Below are 17,669 nucleotides of genomic sequence, written 5' to 3'. Positions count from 1 at the left end.
AGATTTGGTGCATAACGCAGGAGTTTTAACTATAAACAAGGCGGAAATACACCAGGGACTCTTATTTTGAAAATGTGTGTACTCCCAGTTGCTCACACATATAGATAAGGGAAATAAAATATGCACTCTTAAAATCATCTACAACTTATTACTATATACATACTGTAAAATGAACATTGTCATAAAACAAGAATAAGCAGTAAAAAACTGATTTTGAACCGTTCTGAAATCGCAGGAAACAATGTATCACGAGCTCAATGTGCAACAGTGCCGCGTCTTCACTCTGAAGTGTGCAGCACATACAGACTAAAGAGTTATTTAATTAAATCACAGCGTTTTACAGTTTAATGATTACATTTGGTCATATCGAGATTCCTGTTTTTCTGTCCCTAAATGTAAGACCTCGTTAAATGATAATGAAGACTTTTGTTAAATCATTTAAGATATTTAAGATTTGTTATGGCCTTAAATTATAAAAACAGAATTCAAGATATTTTAAGACTTTTTAAATATTTTTTTATGATTGTTTGTCATCTTTACAATTTGTCATCACGTATCAGTCGTAAAGTAGAAAACCTTGTCATATTTACTTGCTAATTTTAGTCAATTAAACTGGTAAATAAAATAAGTAAATTTGACTTAACCTTTTGAAGCTGGTGTTCCCAGCATGCACTGGGCATGAATAATTAATGAGCTTGCATGGTTTCACTGTTTGACAGTTTATTAAAATTTTTCTATTGTTAATTTGGTTGTTATGTTTGGTAACTTCTTGTTTTGTTCATTTTCTACTCAAAATTACACATTCATGATTAATAAAAGTGGTTTGTAAGTGTAACAGTGGCCAGCTGATAGATAGCTGTGCAGTGTGTATAAACCTCACTCTCCTGACCTCAAGAGGTGCACTAGTGACTGATGCTAGGGCCTCCTTGTTAGCGCACCCGCCTCCCATGCCGGAGATGCTGGTTCGAGTCCTGTACGGAGCAGGTAGAACAGGAGCGTCACAATGGTGCTGTGAGGTTTAGGAGGGTGAGTGTAACGGTGGTCAGCTGATAGATAGCTGTGCAATGTGTATAAACCTCACTCTCCTGACCTCAAGAGGTGCACTAGCGACTGATGCTAGGGGCTGTAGCCTTCAGCCTCCTTGTTAGCACACCCGCCTCCCATGTCGGAGATGCTGGTTCGAGTCCTGTACGGAGCAGGTAGAACAGGAGTGTCACAATGGTGCCATGACTCGGATGGGAGTGAGGTTTAGGGGGGTGAGTGTAACAGTGGCCAGCTGATAGATAGCTGTGCAGTGTGTATAAACCTCACTCTCCTGACCTCAAGAGGTGCACTAGCGACTGATGTTAGGGGCTATAGCCTTTAGCCTCCTTGTTAGTGCACCCACCTCCCATGCTGGAGATGCCAGTTCGAGTCCCGTACGGAGCGGGTAGAACAGGAGTGTCACAATGGTGCCGTGACCCGGATGGGAGTGAGGTTTAGGGGGGTGAGTGTAACAGTGGCCCGCTGATAGATAGCTGTGCAGTGTGTATAAACCTTACTCTCCTGACCTTAAGAGGTGCACTAGCGACTGACACTAGAGGCTGTAGCCTTTAGCCTCCTTGTTAGCGCACCCACCTCCCATGCCGGAGACGCCGGTTCAAGTTCTGTACGGAGCAGGTAAAACAAGAGAGTCACATAAAGAAATGTGTTTGCAAAGAAAGTTTAAAACATGACATGTTCTAATATTATGTTTCTAATTATTTAACATTTAAAGTTTAAGTACCATGTATATTATATATGTAAGTAAAAGTTACTGCATTTACTAAAATGTATAAGTTAAGTTTACTCACTCACTTCAGTCAATATTATGTCATCAAGTTTTTTTACAAAATTTGGTACCATTAAGATTTACTTAGAAAACTGTGTGCAAAAACTTAAGTAAATCTTACCAGTCATTATTTCAGTCTCACTACATATGCAACAGTATGTTCTTTCCCATCACAAGCAAAGTATTTACTTGCTAAGCACAGTGTATGCATGTTATCTGGTTATTCATCCTTTCTTTCAAAAGCACAGATACTGCTCTCACATTTCAACAGATATTAAGAACGGCAGTTTACACAGGTCACAAGCTTAATTGCATCTCTTAGGACAGTAAATCTATTAGGTTCCACCTGACAAAAATTGTCAGGACAGTGAAACAGTCACAGTGGCAGAATTGTATTTGTTTGTGCGTGTGTGTGTGTGCGTGTGTGTGTGTGTGTGTCTAGAATTGAGAATCCATTTCAGTTAGTTTCACTCTGTGCTTGAGCCTGCAGAACAGAACAGGTCGATATTTGCAGTCAGCATTACTCTGACAAACGTGTCTTCAGGCAAGAAGAAAACGTGTGATGAACGATTTCTCACAGCAGAACTGCAATCTGAGATAACCGTCACGAAAGACCGAGAAAATTATAATTGTTGTTAACTGCTGCAAATGGTCACACGTTGTATCTGTGAACAATTTTAACTTCAGAGGGCCTTAGTGAACGAAAACATCTGAAAATACAAATTCTGTCATTATTTAATCACCCTGATGTTGTTCCAAACCTGTGTGACTTTCTTTCTTTGGTGGAACGCAAAAGGTGATATTGAAAGTGAATAGTGACTGGCACTTTAAAAAAAAAAAAAGTGATAAAAGCATCATAAAAGTGTAAAAAACTGTAAAAAACAAAAACAAAAAAACATTTAATTTCATCAAAGAGCAATAATTAATACACATGTAGAGACAGTGCACAGTGTTACTCACACAAACACAAAACATTATAAGGGTAAAACATGTGACACTAAAATAATGCAATAAAAGTAATCTAAACTACATAAAATAAAACACACAACATCCCAAGGTACATAAATTATATTTAAAAATAAGAGGAAACATAACTATTCCTATACAATATAATAAAATGAGTCATGCTGGGATATCTGTGAAAGCCAGATTATTGTTTTTTTTTTTTTACTGTTATTTTAATAATAGTTTACCATATAAAGTACATGTATTCGGGGCCTGGGGAGCTCAGCGAATATTGACGCTGACTACCACCGCTGGAGTCGCAAGTTCGAATCCAGGGCGTGCTGAGTGACTCCAGCCAGGTCTCCTAAGCAACCAAATTGGCCCGGTTGCTAGGGAGGGTAGAGTCACATGGGGTAACCTCCTTGTGGTCGCTATAATGTGGTTCTCGCTCTCAGTGGGGCGCGCGGTGAGTTGTGCGTGGATGCCGCGGAGAATAGCGTGAAGCCTCCACACGCGCTACGTCTCCATGGTAATGCGCTCAACAAGCCACGTGATAAGATGTGCGGATTGACGGTCTCAGACGTGGAGACAACTGAGATTCGTCCTCCACCACCCGGATTGAGGCGAGTCACTACGCCACCACGAGGACTTTGGGAATTGGGCATTCCAAATTGGGGAGAAACAAAAGTACATGTATTCTCTTGTTAAACATGATATAAATTTTTACTGTTAATTATACAGTAAAATCATACTTTTTACATCTAAAAAAACAATATTTTACTGTAAAATTTAATGTATTGTCTTGTTAAATATATCATCTTTTGTACCGTGTATGTTACGGTAACTACCGGTTAACCAAATTGTCCTTTTACCATTAAAATTACAGACATTTTTTACCGTATAAAACTTTTGTTCTATATTCAAAATCTTCTGAAGCCATATGAAATCTTTATGTGAGCAAAAGACTAAAATTTACGTTGTTATTAACTGAAAATCTTCCCCTCTGCCGCTGCTCTCAGGTGTTCACATCAAGAGGAGAAAGATTAAAATACTGTATATTTGAGAACTACAATGATTCCGAGCAGCTTCAGAAGACTTGGAATATTGTGCATGAGTCGTATGGACCACTTTTATGATACTCATGTGTCCTTTTTGAGCTTGACTGCCCTAGTCACCATCCACTTTCTTCTTAGAGAAAACAGGACATTCTCTTTATGTCCTTTGGCGTTTCATGGACATGTAAAAGACACACCAAAACAGAGTTTGGACAACATGAGGGTGATTAAAAGATGACAGAATTTTAGAAGCCTCTATACACAAAAACACAGCCCGTTAGCAGCATTCCCTTCCCAAACACTTACATAAGATAAAGTAGATCATAACGTCTCTGTAAGTGAACACTCTTTCATCTGGCAATGTTCAGAGAACTAACGTTAGCGTAAAAACAACTTCCAGACAGAAACGCACGCAAACTGGCGAACTACAGAGGAAGTGTGTTCATGAAAGTGGATTGTGGAACAGCAGCTTTTGGGTGGTCTCATTTATCAGAGGAACACTGACCCAGAAATACAGTTTGCTTTAACAGGCTGATTTGTTGTCGGTTTAGTTTTCCAACCAGCAGGTTCCAGCATTGACAGGGTGAATGTAAACTAACCCTAGATCAGAGAACTGTATGTTTGTGGCTTAACTGGGTGTACAGACTAATTATTGATACTTATAAATCATAGAGTGTGTCTTTGTGTTTGTGAAAGATACCCACAGTCCTTACAAACTTGGTGCAATAGTTTCTGCCACAGCTTACTAAGCCAAAGCATCACTATTACTATTGCTTATTATAAGAGATTTGCCAGAGATGCTTGAGCGTTGCTTTGTGGTTGCTTTATGGTTACTTTGAGGCCCAAGTCGAAAGACTCTACCCTCAAGTCTCTATGATATTCTAGTCTCTAAATATGGCTCAGGTCACTCCTTCCATGTAAGTCTATGCCCATATTTTTGGCTGCCAGGCAAAAATGGTACACCAGATTACTTGGAAAAGTAACAGCACACCTCTCCTCAACAAGCTGCATGATTTGAGGTATCATTCACATCTTTAGCACAAATTTTAAATTATTATATATCCTATATTATTACAGGTGCATCTCAATAAATTAGAATGTCGTGGAAAAGTTCATTTATTTCAGTAATTCAACTCAAATTGTGAAACTCGTGTATTAAATAAATTCAATGCACACAGACTGAAGTAGTTTAAGTCTTTGGTTCTTTTAATTGTGATGATTTTGGCTCACATTTAACAAAAACCCACCAATTCACTATCTCAAAAAATTAGAATATTTTGACATGCCAATCAGCTAATCAACTCAAAACACCTGCAAAGGTTTCCTGAGCCTTTAAAATGGTCTCTCAGTTTGATTCACTAGGCTACACAATCATGGGGAAGACTGCTGATCTGACAGTTGTCCAGAAGACAATCATTGACACCCTTCACAAGGAGGGTAAGCCACAAACATTCATTGCCAAAGAAGCTGGCTGTTCACAGAGTGCTGTATCCAAGCATGTTAACAGAAAGTTGAGTGGAAGGAAAAAGTGTGGAAGAAAAAGATGCACAACCAACCGAGAGAACCGCAGCCTTATGATTGTCAAGCAAAATCGATTCGAGAATTTGGGTGAACTTCACAAGGAATGGACTGAGGCTGGGGTCAAGGCATCAAGAGCCACCACACACAGATGTGTCAAGGAATTTGGCTACAGTTGTCGTATTCCTCTTGTTAAGCCACTCCTGAACCACTGACAACGTCAGAGGCGTCTTACCTGGGCTAAGGAGAAGAAGAACTGGACTGTTGCCCAGTGGTCTAAAGTCCTCTTTTCAGATGAGAGCAAGTTTTGTATTTCATTTGGAAACCAAGGTCCTAGAGTCTGGAGGAAGGGTGGAGAAGCTCATAGCCCAAGTTGCTTGAAGTCCAGTGTTAAGTTTCTACAGTCTGTGATGATTTGGGGTGCAATGTCATCTGCTGGTGTTGGTCTATTGTGTTTTTTGAAAACCAAAGTCACTGCACCCGTTTACCAAGACATTTTGGAGCACTTCATGCTTCCTTCTGCTGACCAGCTTTTTAAAGATGCTGATTTCATTTTCCAGCAGGATTTGGCACCTGCCCACACTGCCAAAAGCACCAAAAGTTGGTTAAATGACCATGGTGTTGGTGTGCTTGACTGGCCAGCAAACTCACCAGACCTGAACCCCATAGAGAATCTATGGGGTATTGTCAAGAGGAAAATGAGAAACAAGAGACCAAAAAATGCAGATGAGCCGAAGGCCACTGTCAAAGAAACCTGGGCTTCCATACCACCTCAGCAGTGCCACAAACTGATCACCTCCATGCCACGCCGAATTGAGGCAGTAATTAAAGCAAAAGGAGCCCCTACCAAGTATTGAGTACATATACAGTAAATTAATATACTTTCCAGAAGGCCAACAATTCACTAAAAATGTTTTTTTATTGGTCTTTATGATGTATTCTAATTTTTTGAGATAGTGAATTGGTGGGTTTTTGTTAAATGTGAGCCAAAATCATCACAATTAAAAGAACCAAAGACTTAAACTACTTCAGTCTGTGTGCACTGAATTTATTTAATACACGAGTTTCACAATTTGAGTTGAATTACTGAAATAAATGAACTTTTCCACGACATTCTAATTTATTGAGATGCACCTGTATATTAGGGTTTGTGTTTTTGTTCAATTCACTAAGTCTAGCTATTAGCAGGGTCAGAAATTAAGGAGGGCTTGGGGTAAAAATTCACCTGTAATTTCATTGTAACATCTGATAAAGTTCTTATTATTCTAGTATCGTCCTAGTAATTGTAGTGATTGAATTTTAAGGTTAAGAGTTTTGTATTAATTAACTGATTAAATTGATGTATTTGACAAATGGATGAGACTCATGAAGGTAAAAATAAATGCCCCTGACAATCAAATCCAGGGGGCAAATATTGCCCCTTAATGTAAAAGATCATTTCTGATACTGGTTATTAGTATTATTTGTCTGTCGGTACATTCATAATTTATCAAATCATTGCATTTCAATAGGCATACCAATAAAGCGGCACGGAACCCATTTGTTAAAATGTTCAGCTATGAAGGACGATTATCATACTTTTATAACAGGAAAATGCATGAGTAGAAATCACGTTTCAAACGCCCGCAAAATTCTGACCATTCCTATTTAAACGTCAAAATGAGGTGTTCAGATTTAAAGAAACATTTCACCCGAAACTGAAAATTCTGTCATCATTTACTCACCCTTTTGTCGTTCCAAACCTTTATGACTTTCTTTCTTGGTAGTACATAGAGACTCACTTATAACATTTAATAAAGCACCCAAAAGTGTCATAAAAGTAGTCCATGCAACTTGTGTGTCATATTCCAAGTCTTTAGGAAAGGCATACGATCACTTTGTAAGATGAACAGACTGAAATCTAACTTAAATATCGGTTTGTTTATGATATAAAGTGATTGTATGCCTTCAGGAGACTTGCATGGACTACTTTTAGGTGCTTTATTACAGTAAGCTTTAAAGTGAGTAACTGGGTGGATTGCTATTGAACTGAATCCAGCAAATGGGACATTCATTAAATTATTTCCTTTTGTGTTCTGCAGAAGAAAGAAAATCATATGAATGACAGGATTTGGGGTTAATAAATGATGACCATTCCTTTGAAAGGATATTCCGGGTTCAATACACGTTAAGCACAATCGACAGCATTTGTGGCATAATGTTGATCACCACAAAATAATAATAATAATAATAATAATTCCTCCTCTTCTTTAAAAAAAGTAAAAATGTGTGTTACAGTGAGACACTTACAATGGAAGTCAATGGGGTCAATCTGTAAACATTAAAATACTCACTGTTTCAAAAGTACAGTCACAAGATATAAACATTATGTGTGTTAACGTGATTTTGCTGTGATAAAATCACTTACTAACCACATCTGTGGAAAGTTATATCCAATTTTACAACTTCGTTGCCATGACCGCGCAACTCTAAAACCCAAAATGACCGTAAAAACAATTGAAACAACTTTACAGCTCAAATAATACACCAGTTTTAACAGAAGAATTAATGTAAGTGCTTTTATGAAATTATAAGTGTCACATTTCTGCCTTTAAACCCTCCAAAAATTGGCCCCATTGACTTCCATTAATTCCAGTAAGTGCCTCACTGTGACCCCCAAAAGGAGGGACGAGTTGAATTTTGTGGTAATCAACATTATGCCACAGATTCTGTCAATTAAGCATAACTTGTATTGAACCCAGAATATTCCTTTAAGAATGTTCGCTCAAACACACATCCATTGAAAATAGCTGTAATTAGATTAGAGTGTTGCACGGGACATGTGATGGTTTAATGGTAAAATCCCATTCCAGTTACTGCATTGCAGTCTGTAAGTGAGACCAAATTTTCAGAACAGACAGAAATATTATTATTACTCTCCCAAACTCTAGCTCACTGTAACAGTCCACAGCACAGCTGCAGGTTACTAATAAAACACTGAATATGTGTGTCTGTGCCAGTGTTGCATGACTTTATTCCTTAGAAAGAGTATACCAGCTCTCTCTCTCTCTCTCTCCACCCAACCATTATCAAAGAGGAAATGGAAACCCTGGGGAAACAGACCTCTGTTAACTCAACCCTGTCAAATCAGCAGCTGCTTTTGTTTCTATCAAAGACTTGCAGCCTCTTCACAGTACAGATTTCAACTCATTACATGAAAATTTGCCATCATCCCCCTCAGGGCTACCTGAAGCCAGTCTTTTGATGGGGTTCTGGACATGTAATACAAATGAGGTTTTACCATTAAACACACTGATCATGTCCCTATCCCTGTGTCTAATAGGTAAAGACATATCCAGTATGTCTACTAAGCAAGTGTATTTAAATAGCACACTTCATACACAATGGTAATTAAAAGAAAGGATAATAAAGCTCTTTGAACAAGGAATACTAAACAAAACTAATGACAATCAGCTTTTCAGACTGTCCCTTCCCACACTGTCTGCAGAGTTTTAGCACGTTTTAGCACAAAATTTGTGAATTTTTTAGACGGCCCCTTACCCACCCGGAGACAAAACCTCCAACGAATATCGAAGTTAAATAAATTTACCCTGCTGAGGTGGTCCCTCTTGAACAATTGCGCCTTGACGCAATCTGACAAGCTTAAAAAACGGGACAAATCATTTAATCTTTAAATACGCCAGGGGCGGACTGGGAAGAGAAATCGGGCCGGGATTTCACATAGAAACTGGCCCAAAAGTTGTTGAGTGGGGGGGGGGCCGAAGGGGGCAACGATATGGCGGCATTTTGTGGCCCATTCTGCATAACGCGGCGGCCCATTTCAGCTTATCGCAGCCCATTCGGCCCGGTACTCCCGATGGCCAGTCCGCTCCTGAAATACGGGATGATCCGGTACTTTACGGGACGGGTGGCAACCCTATAACATACAACACATTGTTGACATGGTTCATTGCATTATGCAAGTGAATCAGTTTTTGATGTATTGCTACTTCCATCTTATGAACAAATCTATAAAGTTAATCAAACATGTTTTAACGAATCAGTTGAATCAGTGAAAAGCACCATGTTGCCACCTACTGGCGTAATTTGCAGAAATGGAGACAGAACGAATCAGTGAACAAATCTCTTTGGTGAACGGATTCCAAAGACTCAAATCAGCGTATGAAATTCCTGTGTAGCCTCACAAATTGAAAACTCCTGCAATCACTGGAAGTATATTATTTATGTAGCATGCATCTAAGCTACAAAGCATCTCTATCAGACTTTACATGACAGCACATGAAGTTTTTCAGAATTACATTTTAAAATGTAGCCTGCCGTGGCAGTGTATCATTCAGATGGCAATGCATGGTACTTTGGTGTATTATGGTATAAAATGATAACCGTATTCATGTACCTTGGTATTTACATGGTACGCCAATGTACATATCCCAAAAAACATGTATTGCAATTGTACTTTTTGATACTTTAAGTGCTTTTGTGTGATGATAGTGTTTTGATATTATATAGGTTAGAAAATATCGTTACCTTGAGTCGTTCAAAAGCTGCACAAAGTGAAAAACAGCACCAAACGAATCAGTCCGCGAGTGAGCTGTTTGAACGAAACAGAATGAATGTTTGACCAATCAAAGAGGTTGTTCCTGTTAGTTTTTTATAAGGAACAGAGTGTCTTTATTATCACAAGCAGAGGCCCAGCAATCACATACTAATATGTAGTAATAATATGCAGTTATTAACTTTTCTTTTTCGAGTAAACAACTAAGAGCTAGCAAGGGTGGGAATATGAGAATCCAAACCAATATATTCTGCTGCCCCTTTAATTTAAGATTCATGGGAAATACACAGATAGCAGGCAGGGTTTATTATTATTATTATTATTTTTTATTAGTGTTATTACTCTTCATTCCCAGTAGAAAAGCTAGTCCCCTGCACCCCCTGCACCCATACCCCCCACCCCCCCACCATTTAGGGTGGGGATGGAATTCCTCCTGTTCTGGTGACTCACAGAGCTGAGAAAATTACAGTGGGAAAACAAACACACACACGCACACATACGGGAATAACAAAGTGAAGTCATTTTGAATGATTGAGAGAGTTTCACCACACAGGCCAACTCCATCCACCCTTAGGGTTTCTGCGGTAACCCTGAATAAGTGTGTGTGAGTGTGTGTGTGTGTGTGTGTGTGTGTGTGTGTGTGTGTGTGTCAGATACAGGAGTGTAACCAGCTGGTGTTGAAGTTAGTTATATGTTTATATCCTGCATGTTTAAGGACAGTGTTGGGGAGTAACGGAATACATGTAACGTGATTACGTATTTAAAATACAAAATATAATTAACTGTATTCCACTACAGTTACAATTTAAATCATTGGTAATTAGAATACAGTTACATTCAAAAAGTATTTTGATTACTGAAAAGATTACTTTGCATGTTATTGTATTTAATTTAATTTAATATTTAGTCTATTCAGTTGGAAAACATTTAATCCAAAGTGCCTTTGAACAGCAGTGAAACACTTTCTTATGATGTGTTACATTCATACGAGCAGACAGAGAAGTAAGTTTGAAGTAAGTTTGGAGCAGCAAAAATAGAAATAAAACTTGTGTAAAATGTCATGTAAACATTTAGCTTTACGCTAAGCTAAAATGCTATTTCTAGCCATTTTATATGCTCCTGTTACCAGGTACAATCATAGTTTTTGTGATCAATAAAATCCATGTTAGATCATATTTTTTTTTTGTACTGGCAGATTTTTTATAGTCAAAACAAGAGAAAAAATCTGCCAGTGCTGAAGAAGTAATCCAAAGTAATTAGATTACATTACTGACATTGAGTAATCTAACAGAATACGTTACAAATTACATTTTACAGCATGTATTGTGTAATCTGTAGTGGAATACATTTTAAAAGTAACCCTCACAACCCTGTTTAGGGAGTAGGGAGTATCGACAGATTTTTGGTGCACACATGTGAAGCACTGACCATTTTTATTATTATTTTATATTTTTTTTAATATTTTATTATTTTATATTTTATTATATAAAATAAAATGTTTATTTTTATTATTATTTTATATATTTATACTTTATTATTTGTCATGTTTATTATATTTGTTATTATTGTATTATTATTACTATTATTTTAATTTGATTTACTCTTAATATTTTTCAATGTAATGTTTTAATTCAAATTGTATGGAACATTTCAGTAATTGCAGTTTAATTTTAGATTATTACTGTTCTTATTATTTTACTGACAGTTTTTTGGTGTGGTATGTGTGTGTGTATTTTTGTGAGGAACTGACAATAATATAAAATAAATTAAAATGTATTTATTTTATAAATGTATTTTATTGGCTCCGCCGAGCGGCTGGAGTTTTTTTGCTTTTGTGGATTAACACTTATCCTTAAAGAAACTTTTGCATTGACGGAAGATCACTTTTACAATGAAGTTCCCAGGCAGACTGGGAATAGACACTACGGATGACCGCAAAATATCTACATGCCCACACAAAGGATGTCTTTTGTAAAGTTGGCGGACTGTGTAAATCATGGGATGTACTTTTATGACTCTTGACCATCCAAGGAACTGGGATGCGTGTTTCGTTTCCTTTTGTGCTGGTTCTGCCTGGCAGTTTGAGCTTGTTTTGTTAAATAACACTACTTCGGGACAGTTATGGATGAATCTGTCAGCTCCTTGTGCTTATGCCTCCTGTTGGCTGGAGTATGATTTGTGGAGTATTTTCGTGGGACATTGGAATTATTACATCATCTGCTGCACTCATCAGCTGGCTCACTGAAGATTTGTTTGTCTGTCCGAGGAAAATGAACAGCTTTATATCGGCTGGAATTTGTTTTGTGAAGGAACACACCTTCGAGACAGTTCTGTGAATGAGTCTACACGTTCTTTGTGTTTATTCTGCCTATTGGCTGGGGTTTGTTTTACAAAATATTTGATGTTATGTAATTTTGCCTTACAAATTTGTGAGGCAAAATTGAGCAATCCAATGGCAAAGTTGTCGCGGGGGCTCTTGGAGGTGTACATGGACTCTTTGAGTTTAAAGGGGTGGACGCCGGTTGGCGCTTTCGTGCGTGGGGTTAATGCATACGTTTTTCTTTTTTCTGTTTGTTTTGTTCGGGGGGAAGTTCAGGGTTAAATTGTTGCATTGATGTTGAAATGTGGTCTGTATAATTTTGTTCTTGACACAATTTATTTTTTCTACTATATCAAAATGTCAAATGTTAATATGAGTGGATTGTCTCTCTCCACAATGGGTTGTGGCACCCCATAAAAAGAAGGAAGGTTATATATTTTCTTAAACGTAAGAAATATGATATTGTGTTTCTTCAAGAAACGCATCTTTCCCCGCAGGAAGCTGAAAAATTTGGGAAGATATGGGGTGGACATGTTTTCTTTAGTGTTGGCTCAAGTAAGAGCAGAGGAGTCATTATACTGATAAATAAACATTTACAACTCAAATGTCTCAAACAGTTTAATGATAAATTAGGAACAGTAATTATTGTTTTAGCTGAAATTCAAGGACAAAGTCAGATTTTTGGCTAATATTTACACACCTAATGCTGATGATCAGGGCTTTTTTATAGATCTTGAAGGGATGTTGCAAGCCGCTGGCACCCCTCATGTTATAATTTTGGGAGGAGACTTTAATCGTTTGATGGACTCAGTCCTTGATCACAGTGAAGCAAAAGTGTGTAAGCCCCCTAGAGCAACATTGACACTTCACAGGATGTGTAAAAATCTTGGTCTTACGGATATTTGGAGACTTTTGAACCCATCTGGTAGACACTATACATTTTTTTCATCAGTCCATAAGATTTATTCTAGAATAGATTTTTTTTATATATATATATATATATCTAAGTCCCTCATTTCATCTGTTGTTCATTGCTCAATTGGAAACATTTTAGTCTCAGATCATGCCCTGGTGAGTTTAGAGGTGTTGCCACATATAGAGAAAAAAAAATCATATAGTTGGTGCTTTAATGTATCCCTTTTGCAAAATCCTGATTTCCAACAAATGTTAAAGACTGAAATCAATGTTTATATGGAGAGCAACTGGTCCTCAGTATCTTCTGTGGGCGTGGCTTGGGAGGCACTTAAGGCAGTTATTAGGGGTCGGATCATACAGTATGCCTCATTCACCAAAAAATCCAAAGCACGAGAACTCGTGGAGTTGGAAGGAAATATTAAAAGTGCCAAGGCAGAGCTGAAGCGCCATATGTCATCTGCAGGCCTCAGAGAATTGACCTGATTGAAATACAGATATAATACTATTTTGTCGCAGAAAGTGGAGATTTGGTTATTCAGGGCAAGACAGTCATATTTTGAGTCAGGGGACAAAGCAGGGAAGCTTTTGGCTAGATATATAAAGCAGAGAGAGTCTCTTTCTATCATTCCCTCAGTGAAATCTGCTAGTGGTAAACTTTTTACCTCAGCCATTGATATTAATAATGCCTTTAAAGAGTTCTATCTTGATCTTTATAGTTCCACATCTTCGTCTACTGATGAAGATATTAGAAATTTTGTGGAACCATTAGAACTCCCTACACTGACGAATGTGCAAAAAAACTCTCTTGATTCTAAGATAACCTTGGAGGAGCTTGACGAGGTAATTAAGTCCCTACCTACTGGCAAGACTCCGGGGCCAGATGGTTTTGCCGCAGAATTTTTTAGATCCTATGCTACAGAACTGGCTCCATTTTTGCTAGAAGTTTATACTGAATCATTAAAGAATGAAAAGCTTCCCCCAACCATGACGCAAGCCCGGATCAGTCTGATTCTTAAAAAGGACAAAGATCCAAGCGAGTGTAAAAGTTACCGTCCAATCTCCCTAATCCAACTAGATGTAAAGATTTTGTCAAAAATTTTGGCCAATCGATTAAGTAAAGTTATGACATCTCTTATACATATAGATCAGGTGGGGTTTATTCGGGGCTGCAGCTCTTCTGATAACATCAGGCGTCTCATCAATATCATGTGGTCAGTGACGAATGAACAATCTCCAATCGCTGCCATCTCACTTGATGCCGAAAAGACGTTTGATATGGTAGAATGGGATTATCTTTTTAAGATTTTGGAAATGTATGGGTTCAGGAGTACATTTATTGGTTGGATTAAGTTACTTTATAGACACCCTGTAGCAGCGGTACAACAAATGGATTAATTTCAGATTATTTTACTCTGAATAGGGGCACCCGGCAGGGTTGCCCTCTTTCCCCATTATTGTTCTGTCTTGCCCTGGAACCATTAGCAGCCGTGATAAGAAAGGAGGATGATTTTCTAGGGGTGGTTGCGGCAGGTGTGGCGCATAAGCTTCTACTTTACGCAGATGATATTTTATTATTTGTCTCCGAACATACTAGATCTATGCCTTGCCTCCACAGAATTATTAATTCCTTTTCCAAGTTCTCAGGATACAAAGTCAATTGGTCTAAATCTGAAGCTTTGGCTCTGACAGCGTACTGTCCAGTAACGGCTTTCCAGCCGGGTGCCTTCCAGTGGCCCAAACAGGGCATTAAGTATTTGGGGATTTTATTCCCAGCAAATTTGTCTGATTTAGTTAGTGTTAATTTTGACCCTTTAATAAAAAGGTTTTCGAGTGAGGTGGGCAGTTGGGCTTCATTACATTTATCGATGATTGGGAAGGTTAATGTTATTAAAATGAATTGTATTCCAAAATTCAACTACCTGCTACAGTCTCTCCCTGTAGATGTCCCCCTCTCTTATTTCAAGCAATTTGATAGCATAGCGAAGTCCTTCATTTGGAATGGTAAATGTCCCAGATTGCAATTTAATAAGTTACATAGGCCGATAGACAAAGGTGGGCTAGGCCTACCCAAGATTTTGTTTTATTACTATGCGTTCAGTCTCAGACATTTGGCTCATTGGTCACTTCCACCTGAGAGAGCCCCTCCCTGGTTTGTTATTGAACAGGCAGTTCTTGCCCCTATTTCACCATTACAAAGCATCTCTATCAAACTAATCGGAAAGTTAAGTTACACCCCATTATTTTGCATTTACACTTGGTATGGACTATAGTGTCCAGATTGCTTAAACTGGACACTTATTTAAATGTTGCCTCGAGCATATGGCAGAACCCAAGATTGTGTATTGGCAAGTCCCCTTTCTGCTGGCCAGAGTGGATTGTGAGGGGGGTTGCTACACTCGGTGACCTATATGAAAGTGGAATGTTGAGATCATTTGAAAATTTGGTCCAACATTTTTGGGATCCCCAGACCTCAGTTTTATAGGTATTTACAACTGCACCACCTGTTTGTACTATTTTTGGGAGTAGCACACACCCCCTAAGGAGGCAGATGCTTTGGCAGAAGTGATTGTGGCTTTTGGAAAAGGTCATGAGGCATCAGTGTACTACTCCATGTTAATTCAGAGTATGGGGGACGGAGCCTTAACTTCTCTCAAGAGAGTATGAGAGAAAGATTTCAACTTGGCATGGGAGGAAGGAGTGTGGGCTAAGATTCTTAAAAGCGTTAAGTCTGCATCTAGGGATACAAGGGTGCGTCTTATACAATTCAAAATTTTGCATAGATTTTATTGGACCACCCTCTAGACTGTATAGGCTTGGTCTTAAAGACACACCCACCTGCTGGAGATGCCATTTGGAGGATGGAGACATGGCCCATGTTCTTTGGTGGTGTGTCGTGATCCAGAAATTTTGATCGAAGGTTCAGAATTTTGTGTGCGACGTGGTGGGCACTCGGGTTTCGTTTTGCCCCAGAATTTGTGTTCTGGGCGATGGGGTGGTCATTGTTGTGAGGGATGGCCATATTGAGAACTGGGTTCTGACCTGTGTGATGATCGCCAGGCAGGTTATTTTGAGGGTTTGGAGGTCAGCTGGTGCGCCCCCATATCCGGAGTGGTGCGCGGAGATGGGGAGGGTAGCGGCTTATGAGGAGGTGTCATTGGGAGACGGGGTGATTTAGATTTGTTTGTCCAGAAATGGGGCAGGTATTTGGAATTTTTGGGGGGCTCTCGGGTGGGGTGTGGAGAGAGTATTGTAGTATAGTTTTTAAGTGAGTATGATTATTATGTGTGTGTATATATATATATATATATATATATATATATATATATATATATATATATATATATTTATGTTTATGTGTATGTATATATTTACTTATGTGTGACCACAGGATTATTTTTTGGGGAGGCGGGGTTGGGGGGTTTAAATGTTGTGTGTATATATATGTTTCTTGTTATTATAAGATTTAATAAAAAATGTTAATTAAGTTCATGAAAAAAAAAGAATAATTAATAACATTGCCAATTAAATGAAAACAGAAAATATCATATTCTTTTCTTTTTTCTTTTTTCAATTTATTTGTGTCAATTTATTTATAAAGCATGATTAAAAATGACAGACTGTTGACCAATGTTCTGTACAATAATCAAGTATGAAATAAGATATAAAAATAAAGGAAAACAAATAAAACGGAAAAAATAAATAAATAAATAACTGTATTTTATTAAATTCAATAAATTGCTTTATTTTTATTTCATTTTAAATGTTTAATTTTTATTATTTTAAATCTTTATTATATAAAATGACCTTTTTATATTTATTATTATTTTATGTATTTATACTTTATTATTATGTATGTTTATTATATTTTTATTATTTTATTTTATATTTATTCTTTTTCAATATAAAGTTGAAAGTTTTTATGGAACATTTCAGTAATTGCAGATTAATTTTAGATTATTAATGTTCTTCTTATTTTATTGACAGTTTTTAGTGTGGCATGTATGTGTGTGTTTGTGAGGAACTGACAATAATATAAAATAAAATATATATTTTTTTATTTTATGAATGAATTTTTATACAATTCAATAAATTATTTAATTTTTATTTAATTTGTATTATTTTATTAATATTTAACATTTTAGTAATTTCAGTTTAATTCAATTAAATTGCATAGTCCTTTCCTCTTTACACAGCTGCTCAGCCTTTCACTCACACTCATCACTAACACTAGCAAATTGCCCTGTGCAGCTCTTGGAACAAGACGCCCCTTTACTGCAGACTGTAAAGTTACAGTAGATAAAACCTTAATAGCCAAACACCCGTTTAATTAAATGTCAACTCTACCCTGACTTTCATACATTTAATATGTCCCTCTGTACTGCAGATTACACTGTATCTCCATGTCTCAGTCGCAAATCACACTGTAGTCGATGGAATGACTTAGGGTCCTTTGAGTCACCATGTATAATTTATGCCATTTAGCATTAGCTAAATAAAAACATTAAGCTCTGTTGAGTCAAAGCAGCCATTTCCCTTTAAAAATAAATAAAT

This window comes from Myxocyprinus asiaticus, chromosome 38, assembly GCF_019703515.2.
Source record: "Myxocyprinus asiaticus isolate MX2 ecotype Aquarium Trade chromosome 38, UBuf_Myxa_2, whole genome shotgun sequence".
NCBI lineage: Eukaryota > Metazoa > Chordata > Actinopteri > Cypriniformes > Catostomidae > Myxocyprinus > Myxocyprinus asiaticus.
This window is presented reverse-complemented; position numbering follows the sequence as displayed.